This window comes from Hyperolius riggenbachi, chromosome 3 (assembly GCF_040937935.1).
Source record: "Hyperolius riggenbachi isolate aHypRig1 chromosome 3, aHypRig1.pri, whole genome shotgun sequence".
In the NCBI taxonomy this organism is placed as follows: Eukaryota; Metazoa; Chordata; class Amphibia; order Anura; family Hyperoliidae; genus Hyperolius; species Hyperolius riggenbachi.
In genome coordinates, this window is record NC_090648.1 from 122,207,470 (window position 1) to 122,220,217 (window position 12,748).

The 12,748-nt window shown below is 44.8% G+C and overlaps 15 non-coding genes across 15 annotated transcripts; all 15 read right to left on the bottom strand.

The window, feature by feature from the left end:
* Positions 1-320: 320 nt before the first annotated feature.
* TRNAI-UAU (transfer RNA isoleucine (anticodon UAU)) lies at positions 321-413 on the bottom strand. Its single transcript is given in 2 exon segments — positions 321-356; positions 376-413. It is a non-coding gene; the product is annotated as a tRNA-Ile (tRNA).
* Positions 414-1,635: 1,222 nt separating this feature from the next.
* TRNAR-CCU (transfer RNA arginine (anticodon CCU)) lies at positions 1,636-1,708 on the bottom strand. The gene has a single exon. It is a non-coding gene; the product is annotated as a tRNA-Arg (tRNA).
* A 327-nt stretch (positions 1,709-2,035) lies between these two features.
* TRNAI-UAU (transfer RNA isoleucine (anticodon UAU)) lies at positions 2,036-2,128 on the bottom strand. Its single transcript is given in 2 exon segments — positions 2,036-2,071; positions 2,091-2,128. It is a non-coding gene; the product is annotated as a tRNA-Ile (tRNA).
* Positions 2,129-3,350: 1,222 nt separating this feature from the next.
* On the bottom strand, positions 3,351-3,423 carry TRNAR-CCU (transfer RNA arginine (anticodon CCU)). Its single transcript has one exon. It is a non-coding gene; the product is annotated as a tRNA-Arg (tRNA).
* A 327-nt stretch (positions 3,424-3,750) lies between these two features.
* TRNAI-UAU (transfer RNA isoleucine (anticodon UAU)) lies at positions 3,751-3,843 on the bottom strand. The gene is given in 2 exon segments: positions 3,751-3,786; positions 3,806-3,843. It is a non-coding gene; the product is annotated as a tRNA-Ile (tRNA).
* Positions 3,844-5,065: 1,222 nt separating this feature from the next.
* On the bottom strand, positions 5,066-5,138 carry TRNAR-CCU (transfer RNA arginine (anticodon CCU)). Its single transcript has one exon. It is a non-coding gene; the product is annotated as a tRNA-Arg (tRNA).
* A 327-nt stretch (positions 5,139-5,465) lies between these two features.
* On the bottom strand, positions 5,466-5,558 carry TRNAI-UAU (transfer RNA isoleucine (anticodon UAU)). The gene is given in 2 exon segments: positions 5,466-5,501; positions 5,521-5,558. It is a non-coding gene; the product is annotated as a tRNA-Ile (tRNA).
* Positions 5,559-6,780: 1,222 nt separating this feature from the next.
* TRNAR-CCU (transfer RNA arginine (anticodon CCU)) lies at positions 6,781-6,853 on the bottom strand. Its single transcript has one exon. It is a non-coding gene; the product is annotated as a tRNA-Arg (tRNA).
* Positions 6,854-7,180: 327 nt separating this feature from the next.
* On the bottom strand, positions 7,181-7,273 carry TRNAI-UAU (transfer RNA isoleucine (anticodon UAU)). The gene is given in 2 exon segments: positions 7,181-7,216; positions 7,236-7,273. It is a non-coding gene; the product is annotated as a tRNA-Ile (tRNA).
* Positions 7,274-8,495: 1,222 nt separating this feature from the next.
* TRNAR-CCU (transfer RNA arginine (anticodon CCU)) lies at positions 8,496-8,568 on the bottom strand. The gene has a single exon. It is a non-coding gene; the product is annotated as a tRNA-Arg (tRNA).
* A 327-nt stretch (positions 8,569-8,895) lies between these two features.
* TRNAI-UAU (transfer RNA isoleucine (anticodon UAU)) lies at positions 8,896-8,988 on the bottom strand. Its single transcript is given in 2 exon segments — positions 8,896-8,931; positions 8,951-8,988. It is a non-coding gene; the product is annotated as a tRNA-Ile (tRNA).
* A 1,222-nt stretch (positions 8,989-10,210) lies between these two features.
* TRNAR-CCU (transfer RNA arginine (anticodon CCU)) lies at positions 10,211-10,283 on the bottom strand. Its single transcript has one exon. It is a non-coding gene; the product is annotated as a tRNA-Arg (tRNA).
* Positions 10,284-10,610: 327 nt separating this feature from the next.
* Positions 10,611-10,703, bottom strand: TRNAI-UAU (transfer RNA isoleucine (anticodon UAU)). Its single transcript is given in 2 exon segments — positions 10,611-10,646; positions 10,666-10,703. It is a non-coding gene; the product is annotated as a tRNA-Ile (tRNA).
* A 1,223-nt stretch (positions 10,704-11,926) lies between these two features.
* On the bottom strand, positions 11,927-11,999 carry TRNAR-CCU (transfer RNA arginine (anticodon CCU)). The gene has a single exon. It is a non-coding gene; the product is annotated as a tRNA-Arg (tRNA).
* Positions 12,000-12,326: 327 nt separating this feature from the next.
* Positions 12,327-12,419, bottom strand: TRNAI-UAU (transfer RNA isoleucine (anticodon UAU)). Its single transcript is given in 2 exon segments — positions 12,327-12,362; positions 12,382-12,419. It is a non-coding gene; the product is annotated as a tRNA-Ile (tRNA).
* Between the last annotated feature and the right edge of the window lie 329 nt (positions 12,420-12,748).

Sequence of the window (12,748 nt, forward strand, 5' to 3'; positions counted from 1 at the left end):
AGAAGTGCAGCAAGTAGGCTTTTGCTCCACAGAGACTGCACAATGCCTCTTGCAGCAAATGAGTTGCAAATGGACGTACTTCTTTTCCTTGTGTTGTGCCATGGATTTTGCAGGTGATATAGCTCTTGCCAGCTTCCTCCACTGCTCTTCAACAAGCAAAAGCATTGGTCTCATTCTTTTTGGTCCTCACTCAAAACAAGCTTCCCTTGTTGGGCAATGACAGTTCCTGCGTGTAGCAGTGGCATACTGGCACCCTTTGGCTTGAATGTTTTGGGTCATAGGAGAAAGGTGATTAAAGGAAGCAAAAGGGCAACTATCTCTGCTCCAGGTGAGGCTCGAACTCACAACCTCGGCATTGCTCAACAGATACTGTCTTATAAGTACCGCACGCTAACCGATTGCGCCACTGGAGCTCCGTTGCTGCTGTTGGGGAGGTGCCTTTATCACCAGGACACTTGGCCTGTGATGCGTAACTCGTTAAAATGAAGCACATGTCATAAATCATTATAAGACCAAGTCAATTGTTTGTTAAGAAGAAAACCGGTAGAAGACAGGGAGCGTTTGTCCAAATCAGCAAGCCAAGGTGACTATTAAGATCATCTCCATAGAGGTGAGTGGACTTCAATGGAGGCTTGACACAGACTAGGAGCACACAATCACACTTTTTTTGTGGTGGTGAGAGAATAGGCCATGAGAGCTGGCTTTGAAAGCCATGAATACCTCTGAAAAGGTGTGAGATCATTCTGGTCTGCTGCTAAATGTGCATGTTCCTACTGCATATAAGGCGATAATAAGGAAAAGCACACCTATCTCAAGTCATGTTTTATCCCCAGCAGGTGCCACTCCTCCAGAGTCGCAATGCAGTCGGCTGAGTTGGGCAGACTACACATGCAGGCATGATGCAGGGAATCCCTGGGGTATTTACTGGGCAAGGCGTATCTTACACACAGCACCCAAAATGACAGATTGAATTTATTATTATAGAAGATATAAATATATATGACAGCAGAGCCGGCCAATTGAGATGTTCACAATTGCGCGTTGCATCTAGCTTTGAAGTGGGTCCGTGAAAATCAGCAGGAAGTGCATTTTGAAGGTGGATTTGCTATGATTTTCCATAGTGTGGTGACATGATAGTGACTTTACATTTCTTTGACCTTTTGTAACGAGATGTGGGATACCCATTGAAAGCCTTGTCGAATTTCAAGTGGACCTGAACTCAGAACGTCCTTTCTGCTCTAAAAGATACGCAACAGCATAACAACCTTTAAACAAGAAACATTTCTTTGTTACAGCTAATAGAAATCCTAAGATAAATCTGCACTGTTTCTACTTCCTGACTGATGGAAGCAGACATATTGTTAACAGGCTGTGCTTTCAAATGAGCTTATCTGCCATTGGCAGTCATGTGACCCAGGGTGATCACCACAACTAGTGATTAGACACAAATGAGGGGGACAGGCTAAAGTCTCTAAATACATACACAGGGTGCATTTCTCTAGGTTTTCCTTCTTTCCTGTGCAAGAGTTCTGGTCCACTTTAAAAGCCTTTGGCAGCCATGAGAATCCAAGTCATTTGTATCAGAGTACAATGTGTGTTGGTATGCTACATGTAAGGGCCAAAGAAGGAATGTGCCACCCCAGATGGGACTCAAACCCACAATCCCTGGCTTAGGAGGCCAGTGCCTTATCCATTAGGCCACTGGGGCATGCTGTAGAAGTGCAGCAAGTAGGCTTTTGCTCCACAGAGACTGCACAATGCCTCTTGCAGCAAATGAGTTGCAAATGGACGTACTTCTTTTCCTTGTGTTGTGCCATGGATTTTGCAGGTGATATAGCTCTTGCCAGCTTCCTCCACTGCTCTTCAACAAGCAAAAGCATTGGTCTCATTCTTTTTGGTCCTCACTCAAAACAAGCTTCCCTTGTTGGGCAATGACAGCTCCTGCGTGTAGCAGTGGCATACTGGCACCCTTTGGCTTGAATGTTTTGGGTCATAGGAGAAAGGTGATTAAAGGAAGCAAAAGGGCAACTATCTCTGCTCCAGGTGAGGCTCGAACTCACAACCTCGGCATTGCTCAACAGATACTGTCTTATAAGTACCGCGCGCTAACCGATTGCGCCACTGGAGCTCCACTGCTGCTGTTGGGGAGGTGCCTTTATCACCAGGACACTTGGCCTGTGATGCGTAACTTGTTAAAATGAAGCACATGTCATAAATCATTATAAGACCAAGTCAATTGTTTGTTAAGAAGAAAACCGGTAGAAGACAGGGAGCGTTTGTCCAAATCAGCAAGCCAAGGTGACTATTAAGATCATCTCCATAGAGGTGAGTGGACTTCAATGGAGGCTTGACACAGACTAGGAGCACACAATCACACTTTTTTTGTGGTGGTGAGAGAATAGGCCATGAGAGCAGGCTTTGAAAGCCATGAATACCTCTGAAAAGGTGTGAGATCATTCTGGTCTGCTGCTAAATGTGCATGTTCCTACTGCATATAAGGCGATAATAAGGAAAAGCACACCTATCTCAAGTCATGTTTTATCCCCAGCAGGTGCCACTCCTCCAGAGTCGCAATGCAGTCGGCTGAGTTGGGCAGACTACACATGCAGGCATGATGCAGGGAATCCCTGGGGTATTTACTGGGCAAGGCGTATCTTACACACAGCACCCAAAATGACAGATTGAATTTATTATTATAGAAGATATAAATATATATGACAGCAGAGCCGGCCAATTGAGATGTTCACAATTGCGCGTTGCATCTAGCTTTGAAGTGGGTCCGTGAAAATCAGCAGGAAGTGCATTTTGAAGGTGGATTTGCTATGATTTTCCATAGTGTGGTGACATGATAGTGACTTTACATTTCTTTGACCTTTTGTAACGAGATGTGGGATACCCATTGAAAGCATTGTCGAATTTCAAGTGGACCTGAACTCAGAACGTCCTTTCTGCTCTAAAAGATACGCAACAGCATAACAACCTTTAAACAAGAAACATTTCTTTGTTACAGCTAATAGAAATCCTAAGATAAATCTGCACTGTTTCTACTTCCTGACTGATGGAAGCAGACATATTGTTAACAGCCTGTGCTTTCAAATAAGCTTATCTGCCATTGGCAGTCATGTGACCCAGGGTAATCACCACAACTAGTGATTAGACACAAATGAGGGGGACAGGCTAAAGTCTCTAAATACATACACAGGGTGCATTTCTCTATGTTCTCCTTCTTTCCTGTGCAAGAGTTCTGGTCCACGTTAAAAGCCTTTGGCAGCCATGAGAATCCAAGTCATTTGTATCAGAGTACAATGTGTGTTGGTATGCTACATGTAAGGGCCAAAGAAGGAATGTGCCACCCCAGATGGGACTCGAACCCACAATCCCTGGCTTAGGAGGCCAGTGCCTTATCCATTAGGCCACTGGGGCATGCTGTAGAAGTGCAGCAAGTAGGCTTTTGCTCCACAGAGACTGCACAATGCCGCTTGCAGCAAATGAGTTGCAAATGGACGTACTTCTTTTCCTTGTGTTGTGCCATGGATTTTGCAGGTGATATAGCTCTTGCCAGCTTCCTCCACTGCTCTTCAACAAGCAAAAGCATTGGTCTCATTCTTTTTGGTCCTCACTCAAAACAAGCTTCCCTTGTTGGGCAATGACAGCTCCTGCGTGTAGCAGTGGCATACTGGCACCCTTTGGCTTGAATGTTTTGGGTCATAGGAGAAAGGTGATTAAAGGAAGCAAAAGGGCAACTATCTCTGCTCCAGGTGAGGCTCGAACTCACAACCTCGGCATTGCTCAACAGATACTGTCTTATAAGTACCGCACGCTAACCGATTGCGCCACTGGAGCTCCGTTGCTGCTGTTGGGGAGGTGCCTTTATCACCAGGACACTTGGCCTGTGATGCGTAACTCGTTAAAATGAAGCACATGTCATAAATCATTATAAGACCAAGTCAATTGTTTGTTAAGAAGAAAACCGGTAGAAGACAGGGAGCGTTTGTCCAAATCAGCAAGCCAAGGTGACTATTAAGATCATCTCCATAGAGGTGAGTGGACTTCAATGGAGGCTTGACACAGACTAGGAGCACACAATCACACTTTTTTTGTGGTGGTGAGAGAATAGGCCATGAGAGCAGGCTTTGAAAGCCATGAATACCTCTGAAAAGGTGTGAGATCATTCTGGTCTGCTGCTAAATGTGCATGTTCCTACTGCATATAAGGCGATAATAAGGAAAAGAACACCTATCTCAAGTCATGTTTTATCCCCAGCAGGTGCCACTCCTCCAGAGTCGCAATGCAGTCGGCTGAGTTGGGCAGACTACACATGCAGGCATGATGCAGGGAATCCCTGGGGTATTTACTGGGCAAGGCGTATCTTACACACAGCACCCAAAATGACAGATTGAATTTATTATTATAGAAGATATAAATATATATGACAGCAGAGCCGGCCAATTGAGATGTTCACAATTGCGCGTTGCATCTAGCTTTGAAGTGGGTCCGTGAAAATCAGCAGGAAGTGCATTTTGAAGGTGGATTTGCTATGATTTTCCATAGTGTGGTGACATGATAGTGACTTTACATTTCTTTGACCTTTTGTAACGAGATGTGGGATACCCATTGAAAGCCTTGTCGAATTTCAAGTGGACCTGAACTCAGAACGTCCTTTCTGCTCTAAAAGATACGCAACAGCATAACAACCTTTAAACAAGAAACATTTCTTTGTTACAGCTAATAGAAATCCTAAGATAAATCTGCACTGTTTCTACTTCCTGACTGATGGAAGCAGACATATTGTTAACAGGCTGTGCTTTCAAATGAGCTTATCTGCCATTGGCAGTCATGTGACCCAGGGTGATCACCACAACTAGTGATTAGACACAAATGAGGGGGACAGGCTAAAGTCTCTAAATACATACACAGGGTGCATTTCTCTAGGTTTTCCTTCTTTCCTGTGCAAGAGTTCTGGTCCACTTTAAAAGCCTTTGGCAGCCATGAGAATCCAAGTCATTTGTATCAGAGTACAATGTGTGTTGGTATGCTACATGTAAGGGCCAAAGAAGGAATGTGCCACCCCAGATGGGACTCGAACCCACAATCCCTGGCTTAGGAGGCCAGTGCCTTATCCATTAGGCCACTGGGGCATGCTGTAGAAGTGCAGCAAGTAGGCTTTTGCTCCACAGAGACTGCACAATGCCTCTTGCAGCAAATGAGTTGCAAATGGACGTACTTCTTTTCCTTGTGTTTTGCCATGGATTTTGCAGGTGATATAGCTCTTGCCAGCTTCCTCCACTGCTCTTCAACAAGCAAAAGCATTGGTCTCATTCTTTTTGGTCCTCACTCAAAACAAGCTTCCCTTGTTGGGCAATGACAGCTCCTGCGTGTAGCAGTGGCATACTGGCACCCTTTGGCTTGAATGTTTTGGGTCATAGGAGAAAGGTGATTAAAGGAAGCAAAAGGGCAACTATCTCTGCTCCAGGTGAGGCTCGAACTCACAACCTCAGCATTGCTCAACAGATACTGTCTTATAAGTACCACGCGCTAACCGATTGCGCCACTGGAGCTCCGTTGCTGCTGTTGGGGAGGTGCCTTTATCACCAGGACACTTGGCCTGTGATGCGTAACTCGTTAAAATGAAGCACATGTCATAAATCATTATAAGACCAAGTCAATTGTTTGTTAAGAAGAAAACCGGTAGAAGACAGGGAGCGTTTGTCCAAATCAGCAAGCCAAGGTGACTATTAAGATCATCTCCATAGAGGTGAGTGGACTTCAATGGAGGCTTGACACAGACTAGGAGCACACAATCACACTTTTTTTGTGGTGGTGAGAGAATAGGCCATGAGAGCAGGCTTTGAAAGCCATGAATACCTCTGAAAAGGTGTGAGATCATTCTGGTCTGCTGCTAAATGTGCATGTTCCTACTGCATATAAGGCGATAATAAGGAAAAGCACACCTATCTCAAGTCATGTTTTATCCCCAGCAGGTGCCACTCCTCCAGAGTCGCAATGCAGTCGGCTGTGTTGGGCAGACTACACATGCAGGCATGATGCAGGGAATCCCTGGGGTATTTACTGGGCAAGGCGTATCTTACACACAGCACCCAAAATGACAGATTGAATTTATTATTATAGAAGATATAGATATATATGACAGCAGAGCCGGCCAATTGAGATGTTCACAATTGCGCATTGCATCTAGCTTTGAAGTGGGTCCGTGAAAATCAGCAGGAAGTGCATTTTGAAGGTGGATTTGCTATGATTTTCCATAGTGTGGTGACATGATAGTGACTTTACATTTCTTTGACCTTTTGTAACGAGATGTGGGATACCCATTGAAAGCCTTGTCGAATTTCAAGTGGACCTGAACTCAGAATGTCCTTTCTGCTCTAAAAGATACGCAACAGCATAACAACCTTTAAACAAGAAACATTTCTTTGTTACAGCTAATAGAAATCCTAAGATAAATCTGCACTGTTTCTACTTCCTGACTGATGGAAGCAGACATATTGTTAACAGGCTGTGCTTTCAAATGAGCTTATCTGCCATTGGCAGTCATGTGACCCAGGGTGATCACCACAACTAGTGATTAGACACAAATGAGGGGGACAGGCTAAAGTCTCTAAATACATACACAGGGTGCATTTCTCTAGGTTTTCCTTCTTTCCTGTGCAAGAGTTCTGGTCCACTTTAAAAGCCTTTGGCAGCCATGAGAATCCAAGTCATTTGTATCAGAGTACAATGTGTGTTGGTATGCTACATGTAAGGGCCAAAGAAGGAATGTGCCACCCCAGATGGGACTCGAACCCACAATCCCTGGCTTAGGAGGCCAGTGCCTTATCCATTAGGCCACTGGGGCATGCTGTAGAAGTGCAGCAAGTAGGCTTTTGCTCCACAGAGACTGCACAATGCCTCTTGCAGCAAATGAGTTGCAAATGGACGTACTTCTTTTCCTTGTGTTTTGCCATGGATTTTGCAGGTGATATAGCTCTTGCCAGCTTCCTCCACTGCTCTTCAACAAGCAAAAGCATTGGTCTCATTCTTTTTGGTCCTCACTCAAAACAAGCTTCCCTTGTTGGGCAATGACAGCTCCTGCGTGTAGCAGTGGCATACTGGCACCCTTTGGCTTGAATGTTTTGGGTCATAGGAGAAAGGTGATTAAAGGAAGCAAAAGGGCAACTATCTCTGCTCCAGGTGAGGCTCGAACTCACAACCTCAGCATTGCTCAACAGATACTGTCTTATAAGTACCACACGCTAACCGATTGCGCCACTGGAGCTCCGTTGCTGCTGTTGGGGAGGTGCCTTTATCACCAGGACACTTGGCCTGTGATGCGTAACTCGTTAAAATGAAGCACATGTCATAAATCATTATAAGACCAAGTCAATTGTTTGTTAAGAAGAAAACCGGTAGAAGACAGGGAGCGTTTGTCCAAATCAGCAAGCCAAGGTGACTATTAAGATCATCTCCATAGAGGTGAGTGGACTTCAATGGAGGCTTGACACAGACTAGGAGCACACAATCACACTTTTTTTGTGGTGGTGAGAGAATAGGCCATGAGAGCAGGCTTTGAAAGCCATGAATACCTCTGAAAAGGTGTGAGATCATTCTGGTCTGCTGCTAAATGTGCATGTTCCTACTGCATATAAGGCGATAATAAGGAAAAGCACACCTATCTCAAGTCATGTTTTATCCCCAGCAGGTGCCACTCCTCCAGAGTCGCAATGCAGTCGGCTGTGTTGGGCAGACTACACATGCAGGCATGATGCAGGGAATCCCTGGGGTATTTACTGGGCAAGGCGTATCTTACACACAGCACCCAAAATGACAGATTGAATTTATTATTATAGAAGATATAGATATATATGACAGCAGAGCCGGCCAATTGAGATGTTCACAATTGCGCATTGCATCTAGCTTTGAAGTGGGTCCGTGAAAATCAGCAGGAAGTGCATTTTGAAGGTGGATTTGCTATGATTTTCCATAGTGTGGTGACATGATAGTGACTTTACATTTCTTTGACCTTTTGTAACGAGATGTGGGATACCCATTGAAAGCCTTGTCGAATTTCAAGTGGACCTGAACTCAGAATGTCCTTTCTGCTCTAAAAGATACGCAACAGCATAACAACCTTTAAACAAGAAACATTTCTTTGTTACAGCTAATAGAAATCCTAAGATAAATCTGCACTGTTTCTACTTCCTGACTGATGGAAGCAGACATATTGTTAACAGGCTGTGCTTTCAAATGAGCTTATCTGCCATTGGCAGTCATGTGACCCAGGGTGATCACCACAACTAGTGATTAGACACAAATGAGGGGGACAGGCTAAAGTCTCTAAATACATACACAGGGTGCATTTCTCTAGGTTTTCCTTCTTTCCTGTGCAAGAGTTCTGGTCCACTTTAAAAGCCTTTGGCAGCCATGAGAATCCAAGTCATTTGTATCAGAGTACAATGTGTGTTGGTATGCTACATGTAAGGGCCAAAGAAGGAATGTGCCACCCCAGATGGGACTCGAACCCACAATCCCTGGCTTAGGAGGCCAGTGCCTTATCCATTAGGCCACTGGGGCATGCTGTAGAAGTGCAGCAAGTAGGCTTTTGCTCCACAGAGACTGCACAATGCCTCTTGCAGCAAATGAGTTGCAAATGGACGTACTTCTTTTCCTTGTGTTTTGCCATGGATTTTGCAGGTGATATAGCTCTTGCCAGCTTCCTCCACTGCTCTTCAACAAGCAAAAGCATTGGTCTCATTCTTTTTGGTCCTCACTCAAAACAAGCTTCCCTTGTTGGGCAATGACAGCTCCTGCGTGTAGCAGTGGCATACTGGCACCCTTTGGCTTGAATGTTTTGGGTCATAGGAGAAAGGTCATTAAAGGAAGCAAAAGGGCAACTATCTCTGCTCCAGGTGAGGCTCGAACTCACAACCTCAGCATTGCTCAACAGATACTGTCTTATAAGTACCACGCGCTAACCGATTGCGCCACTGGAGCTCCGTTGCTGCTGTTGGGGAGGTGCCTTTATCACCAGGACACTTGGCCTGTGATGCGTAACTCGTTAAAATGAAGCACATGTCATAAATCATTATAAGACCAAGTCAATTGTTTGTTAAGAAGAAAACCGGTAGAAGACAGGGAGCGTTTGTCCAAATCAGCAAGCCAAGGTGACTATTAAGATCATCTCCATAGAGGTGAGTGGACTTCAATGGAGGCTTGACACAGACTAGGAGCACACAATCACACTTTTTTTGTGGTGGTGAGAGAATAGGCCATGAGAGCAGGCTTTGAAAGCCATGAATACCTCTGAAAAGGTGTGAGATCATTCTGGTCTGCTGCTAAATGTGCATGTTCCTACTGCATATAAGGCGATAATAAGGAAAAGCACACCTATCTCAAGTCATGTTTTATCCCCAGCAGGTGCCACTCCTCCAGAGTCGCAATGCAGTCGGCTGTGTTGGGCAGACTACACATGCAGGCATGATGCAGGGAATCCCTGGGGTATTTACTGGGCAAGGCGTATCTTACACACAGCACCCAAAATGACAGATTGAATTTATTATTATAGAAGATATAGATATATATGACAGCAGAGCCGGCCAATTGAGATGTTCACAATTGCGCATTGCATCTAGCTTTGAAGTGGGTCCGTGAAAATCAGCAGGAAGTGCATTTTGAAGGTGGATTTGCTATGATTTTCCATAGTGTGGTGACATGATAGTGACTTTACATTTCTTTGACCTTTTGTAACGAGATGTGGGATACCCATTGAAAGCCTTGTCGAATTTCAAGTGGACCTGAACTCAGAATGTCCTTTCTGCTCTAAAAGATACGCAACAGCATAACAACCTTTAAACAAGAAACATTTCTTTGTTACAGCTAATAGAAATCCTAAGATAAATCTGCACTGTTTCTACTTCCTGACTGATGGAAGCAGACATATTGTTAACAGGCTGTGCTTTCAAATGAGCTTATCTGCCATTGGCAGTCATGTGACCCAGGGTGATCACCACAACTAGTGATTAGACACAAATGAGGGGGACAGGCTAAAGTCTCTAAATACATACACAGGGTGCATTTCTCTAGGTTTTCCTTCTTTCCTGTGCAAGAGTCCTGGTCCACTTTAAAAGCCTTTGGCAGCCATGAGAATCCAAGTCATTTGTATCAGAGTACAATGTGTGTTGGTATGCTACATGTAAGGGCCAAAGAAGGAATGTGCCACCCCAGATGGGACTCGAACCCACAATCCCTGGCTTAGGAGGCCAGTGCCTTATCCATTAGGCCACTGGGGCATGCTGTAGAAGTGCAGCAAGTAGGCTTTTGCTCCACAGAGACTGCACAATGCCTCTTGCAGCAAATGAGTTGCAAATGGACGTACTTCTTTTCCTTGTGTTTTGCCATGGATTTTGCAGGTGATATAGCTCTTGCCAGCTTCCTCCACTGCTCTTCAACAAGCAAAAGCATTGGTCTCATTCTTTTTGGTCCTCACTCAAAACAAGCTTCCCTTGTTGGGCAATGACAGCTCCTGCGTGTAGCAGTGGCATACTGGCACCCTTTGGCTTGAATGTTTTGGGTCATAGGAGAAAGGTGATTAAAGGAAGCAAAAGGGCAACTATCTCTGCTCCAGGTGAGGCTCGAACTCACAACCTCAGCATTGCTCAACAGATACTGTCTTATAAGTACCACGCGCTAACCGATTGCGCCACTGGAGCTCCGTTGCTGCTGTTGGGGAGGTGCCTTTATCACCAGGACACTTGGCCTGTGATGCGTAACTCGTTAAAATGAAGCACATGTCATAAATCATTATAAGACCAAGTCAATTGTTTGGGTAAGAAGAAAACCGGTAGAAGACAGGGAGCGTTTGTCCAAATCAGCAAGCCAAGGTGACTATTAAGATCATCTCCATAGAGGTGAGTGGACTTCAATGGAGGCTTGACACAGACTAGGAGCACACAATCACACTTTTTTTGTGGTGGTGAGAGAATAGGCCATGAGAGCAGGCTTTGAAAGCCATGAATACCTCTGAAAAGGTGTGAGATCATTCTGGTCTGCTGCTAAATGTGCATGTTCCTACTGCATATAAGGCGATAATAAGGAAAAGCACACCTATCTCAAGTCATGTTTTATCCCCAGCAGGTGCCACTCCTCCAGAGTCGCAATGCAGTCGGCTGTGTTGGGCAGACTACACATGCAGGCATGATGCAGGGAATCCCTGGGGTATTTACTGGGCAAGGCGTATCTTACACACAGCACCCAAAATGACAGATTGAATTTATTATTATAGAAGATATAGATATATATGACAGCAGAGCCGGCCAATTGAGATGTTCACAATTGCGCATTGCATCTAGCTTTGAAGTGGGTCCGTGAAAATCAGCAGGAAGTGCATTTTGAAGGTGGATTTGCTATGATTTTCCATAGTGTGGTGACATGATAGTGACTTTACATTTCTTTGACCTTTTGTAACGAGATGTGGGATACCCATTGAAAGCCTTGTCGAATTTCAAGTGGACCTGAACTCAGAATGTCCTTTCTGCTCTAAAAGATACGCAACAGCATAACAACCTTTAAACAAGAAACATTTCTTTGTTACAGCTAATAGAAATCCTAAGATAAATCTGCACTGTTTCTACTTCCTGACTGATGGAAGCAGACATATTGTTAACAGGCTGTGCTTTCAAATGAGCTTATCTGCCATTGGCAGTCATGTGACCCAGGGTGATCACCACAACTAGTGATTAGACACAAATGAGGGGGACAGGCTAAAGTCTCTAAATACATACACAGGGTGCATTTCTCTAGGTTTTCCTTCTTTCCTGTGCAAGAGTTCTGGTCCACTTTAAAAGCCTTTGGCAGCCATGAGAATCCAAGTCATTTGTATCAGAGTACAATGTGTGTTGGTATGCTACATGTAAGGGCCAAAGAAGGAATGTGCCACCCCAGATGGGACTCGAACCCACAATCCCTGGCTTAGGAGGCCAGTGCCTTATCCATTAGGCCACTGGGGCATGCTGTAGAAGTGCAGCAAGTAGGCTTTTGCTCCACAGAGACTGCACAATGCCTCTTGCAGCAAATGAGTTGCAAATGGACGTACTTCTTTTCCTTGTGTTTTGCCATGGATTTTGCAGGTGATATAGCTCTTGCCAGCTTCCTCCACTGCTCTTCAACAAGCAAAAGCATTGGTCTCATTCTTTTTGGTCCTCACTCAAAACAAGCTTCCCTTGTTGGGCAATGACAGCTCCTGCGTGTAGCAGTGGCATACTGGCACCCTTTGGCTTGAATGTTTTGGGTCATAGGAGAAAGGTGATTAAAGGAAGCAAAAGGGCAACTATCTCTGCTCCAGGTGAGGCTCGAACTCACAACCTCAGCATTGCTCAACAGATACTGTCTTATAAGTACCACGCGCTAACCGATTGCGCCACTGGAGCTCCGTTGCTGCTGTTGGGGAGGTGCCTTTATCACCAGGACACTTGGCCTGTGATGCGTAACTCGTTAAAATGAAGCACATGTCATAAATCATTATAAGACCAAGTCAATTGTTTGTTAAGAAGAAAACCGGTAGAAGACAGGGAGCGTTTGTCCAAATCAGCAAGCCAAGGTGACTATTAAGATCATCTCCATAGAGGTGAGTGGACTTCAATGGAGGCTTGACACAGACTAGGAGCACACAATCACACTTTTTTTGTGGTGGTGAGAGAATAGGCCATGAGAGCAGGCTTTGAAAGCCATGAATACCTCTGAAAAGGTGTGAGATCAT